We start from the raw sequence: 5522 nt of genomic DNA on the forward strand, positions 1-5522 counted from the left end.
AATGTAGTAATCATTAAGAGTATGTTTGTTTTGAATTTCGCGCCAAGCTACTCGAGGGCTATGCGCTCGTCGCCCCTACTATAGCAGTGTAAGACTAGAGGGAAGGCAACTAGTGATCACCACCGACCGCCAACTCTTAGGCTTATCTTTTACCAACGAATAGTGAGATTAACCGTTACGTTATAACGCCCCACGGCTGAAAGGGCGAGCATGTTTAGCGCAACTGGGATGCAAACCCGCGACCCTCAGATTACGAGTCGAAGGCCTTAACCCACCTGACCATGCCAAGGCACTAAGTGAGAGTAAGACTTAAGATAATTTGAATTAGGTTGGTTAAGAATCCTAGTGGTAGTGATACTATATTAACAATAATCTGAGTAAATGAATACATGTATTGTCTATAATATTTACAGAACCATTTTTCTACAGTTTTATTGTTTGAATTTTGTTAGTTTAGTACTTGTAATTAAACCATGAATTATGATGTTCTTGCTTCATGCTTGAGGTCTAACAAATAGCTTAATATTTAGTATTAAATATTTATACTGACAGTACAATAATGTTTGATACTTAGAAGTTTTTACAAAGTTAATAAAATGTTTATTTTCTTACTAACTTACTAACGCGGCATCCAGATCCTTATTTTTCACCTACCTTTTAACTGTTTCACATCCATATCTTCATTCCCTTACTTAATTAATGTTTGAGATCCAAATTTTTATCCATACCTTTTATAAGTATTTATTCCTCAAATCTCCATTTTGCATTATCTTTCCCACCACTAGACTTGCAGGTCTATATTTTTCATCATCTTTCTCATCTCTAATCACAGTGAAATCTCTATTCTTGCCATTCTATATACCTAACACTCAAATCTCTATTCTTCGTTGTAATACCCACCACTTCCCACCGTCATCTCCATTCTTTTTCGTGTTGCTATTTGAAATTCATGTCTCTATTCTTCATATTTTATAAAAAATCTAGCATCAAGATCTCTATTTCTCATCTACCTTTCAACTGTTTCATATCTCTATTCTTCTTCGTCTTGCTATGTATTTGACATCGTAATCTCTATTCTTACCTTTTTTTCTAAGCATATATTCTTCAGATCTCCATTTTGCATTATCTTACCTACCGCATGATATCCAGGTTTCTATTTTTCAACCTTGCAATTTGATATTCATATGTCTATTATTCATATCTTTATAACTAACTATCTGGCTTCAATATCTTTATTCTTCACCTCTTTTCTAACTATTAATTCTTTAGATCTCCATTTTGCATTATCTTAACGACTGTTTGACATCGTCTTGCCATTTGAACGTCACAAATCTACGCTTCATAATTTTATTACTATCTGACATACAACTTTTTAATTATTTGATATGCAGATCTCTATTCTTCCTAACTATTTGACACTGAAATGTTTATTCTTGTCCTTTTATGTGTTTAATACCCAGATCTCTATTATTTGTTATGTTACTCACAACTTCCCATCCACATCTCTATTGTTCTTCGTTTTGCTATATCAAATTAATATATCTATTATTCATATCTTTATAACTATCTAGATTCTATATTTTTATTCTTCAACTCCGTTTTAACTGTTTGACATCCATATTTCTATTATTTATCGTCTTGTTAACTATTTGACACACAAATCTCTATTTTTGTCCTTCTTTCTATACAACACCCAAATCCCTATTATACATTGTATTAAAGACCACAGTACTGTATTTTTCATCGTCTTGCTATTTGAACTTCATATATCTATTCTTCATATTGTTATAACTATCTGATTTCCATATCATTATTCTAACTTTCTAACTGTTTGACATCCACATCTTTATTCTTCATCGTCTCACTAACTATCTGGCAACCAAATATTTATTGTTCACCTCTTTTCTAACTATCAGATCTCCATTTTGCGTTGTCTTACCGACTGCTTGACATCCACGTCTCTATTTTTAATCGTCTTGCTAACTATTTGACACCCAAATCCCTATTATTCATTGTATTACCGACCACTTCTCACCAAGATCTATATTCTTCATCGTCTGGCTATTTGAACTTCATATATCCATTCTTTATAATTTTTATATATCTGACATCCATATCGTTATTCTTAACCAACTTAACAATTGAGACTAAATCTTTTATTCTCAGGTTGGAAAGAAATGGTATAGTCAAGGCTTCGTGTTATAAACAAAACATGATCATGAAAGAAATGGTATAGTCAAGGTTTCTTATTATAAACAAAACATTATCATGAAAGAAATGGTATAGTCAAGGCTTCTTGTTATAAACAAAACATTATCATGCTTGTACAAAAAATAACTCACAAACTAAATATTTAGTTTACTGTTTTATATTGATCCCGACAAGTTGGTAAGTTTCCATGTTTTGTATTGTTTAGAAACAGGTTTGTTTAAACAACGTTATTGTTGAAAGACCTCATTCAACCAAGTGCTAACAATGTTACTAACTCGGTACAGGATGTTTTAAAGTGAAACAAAAGGATGGCGTTAAATTTATCAGTAATCAAGTGCATTCTAAACTACGATATTTTGTAACCTGCTCAACGCAATACCTTTAACTCAGTCAATAATAAAACAATAATATTGATTTTTTAAATAATAATACCAGTACCTGAATGGCGTTGACCATATTTAATCCTTGAAACATTTGAAAATGTGTCTGAATGTTTGTCGTTTTCAACACCAATAAGTAATGATATTCTACATGATTACAAAGTTTCAACAAATCGGTTCGTTTTGAATAAGATATAAAACAAATGTAGTGTACAAAATCGGTCTCCATGGTGTCAAGTGTGATTATTTTTCGTGAATTCGTTGTAATCTTTGACATCGGCCCTCCAAATAGTCATAGTCCAAATGTATACTAACTTTCGTTCAAATCTACCCAAATGTTTTCGAGAAATATTGCTGATAAACACACACACACACATGGATGCAAACATAACCTCAGTTTACCTTTGGTTTCGGTAATAATAATGATGTTGAAACTGCTTGAACAATAGCAGTATGATGTTTAAGCTCCATGTAACAAGAGCTAAATTGAGTAATTTATATAGTACTACTTAATTAAAGACGTCAACAGCTAAGGTTTAAAACTAAACCCATCGTAACAAGGCACAACAAATAAATAAAATAAGATTCGTATTATTCTCAAATACTTACCTCAACCTATCAAGTAGTAAAGTTTGAGTGGGGCATCCTTACTGAAAACAGAGACTGTGATCCTGGAATGTAGCAGGAGACATTCTATGAACATCCAGTTTTTGCTCGTACATTTTGAGGAATAATATAGTTTTACATAACCAGTCCTGTAAATAAAATAACTCAAGACTCAAAATGCTTACAAATTAGACATACTTTGAATGACGATGAAAATATTTTAGTAAGACACTAGAAATCAAAACGCATCCTTCAGAATTGTGTTGTTCTTTGTGTATCTTAAGGTATTTTAAAATAATACTTTGAAAGATTAGATAAATGAATTAATGGCTGTATTTTCATTCCTTATATTAAATACAAGTGGGTAATAACAATTTTCTTTTAAATTCTACAAAGTTTAAAATATTCTTAGATTACTACTTACACCTATCACACAAATTTGATAAGTAGTAAACATCTTCAACTTGGAAGGTATACGTAAGTGATTAAATTATTATAAATTACACAAAGTCATTGTATTTAATTTACACACGAGCAGTTAAACCACTTAAATGGACTAGACGTAAGGTATTAATTAAACTACAGAATAACTTGCACATAATGTGAAATGTAACTTTAAAAAGTACATCAAGAGCTACACACAAGCTAATAGTTATTAATAATACATACAATAGCTTTGTTGTACAAATTACATTAATATTGACTTAAGATCAAAGCAAGCTACCTACTTAGAGTGATTCTAAAAAAACAACAAATAAACCTTTTAATAAGTATAGATAATTAAATATCTTTTTTTAACGTTTTTTTTTTATAAAAAGTATTATTTTCGGCCTTAATCTCAATAACATCTCAAGAGGCTAGACCAGCCTAGGAGATTCAGGTTAGTCCTAAATACGTATATTAAGTTGATAATGCGAAACAAAATCTATAACTTTTATTTACTAATAAATAAATATTTTAAAAGTAATATAATTAGATACTATAGCTAATATTATTAACGAAACTACCAGTACAGAGACGAAAGAGGGTACGTTATCTATGCAACACGAAACGTACCAACTGTTGTCTCTAGGCGCTCTCCGTTTCACCAAACTTTTACTACACGTTTAAAATATATTAATGAAATCTCATATAATCCTAAACTCCACGAAGGTGCAGTTCATAAAACTTCAAATACAGTACATAATTTATATGACCAGAATTACTGTTACGAAATATTTGAATGTATGTAGCCAAAATTACCGTTTCGTAATATTTGAATTTACATGGCCAACATGACCATTAATAACGTTACGTTAGGTGTCATACTTACCTAAACTACACTCTTGTACACGTGTAGTGCAGTCGTTCAGAAACCACCTTCTGGTTCTACATAACTCGCGTTCGCAGAAGAATCAGGGTTAGGGTAGTAGTATTATCAAATAAATCTGTGGAACAAATTAAAGTTTGTTTATTTTGGAATTTCGCACAAAGCTACTCGAGGGCTATCTGTGCTAGCCGTCCCTAATTTAGCAGTGTAAGACTAGAGGGAAGGCAGCTAGTCATCACCACCCACCGCCAACTCTTGGACTACTCTTTTAGCAACGAATAGTGGGATTGACCGTAACATTATACACCCCCACGGCTGGGAGAGTGAGCATGTTTAGCGCGACGCGGGCGCGAACCCGCGACCCTCGAATTACAAGTCACACGCCTTACGCGCTTGGCCATGCCGGGCCTTTACAAATTAAAGATTAGAAGCATAACTTTACCGATAAAAGATGTGTCGTTAACTACAATTAAGATTTAGAGAGATAACAGAGGTGTTACAACTCTCAACTCTCGTCGATTTGTTTTAACTTCAGAGACAACAGAGATGGTCTTTATGACGCCATTTGTCATCAGTTGTTCTCACTTTAAAGAGTCAATTTAGATCACTTTATAATGGTCTTTGTCATCAATTTAAGTTTAAAGAGACAATTTAGATTACTTTGGTTTAACTTTAAACAAAAACCAATGAAAAATTTCCACTTTGGTATTCAAAATTGAGACAATTGTCAAAATAACTACAATACATACAAAAAAAATTTTGGTTATCATAGAGCAGAATTTTTAGTTCTGTCCTTGTAACAAGCACCCAACTTTCACGAGGGCTAAATCTGAAGGTTTGATGTAATTTATAAATAGAGCTTTAAGAAATGGAGTTTTAAAAACTGTTGTTTATTCAAACATTAGCACATTTAATAAATAAAAAAATGATTGTTTGTATTAGCACAATCCGAAAACTTTTCCCCTGCAGTAGCTGCCGTAAAAGAATCTTTTTCTTATAAAATGTTCACTTTTTCT

The sequence above is a fragment of the Tachypleus tridentatus genome, unplaced genomic scaffold, assembly GCF_004210375.1.
Source record: "Tachypleus tridentatus isolate NWPU-2018 unplaced genomic scaffold, ASM421037v1 Hic_cluster_2, whole genome shotgun sequence".
Lineage (NCBI taxonomy): Eukaryota > Metazoa > Arthropoda > Merostomata > Xiphosura > Limulidae > Tachypleus > Tachypleus tridentatus.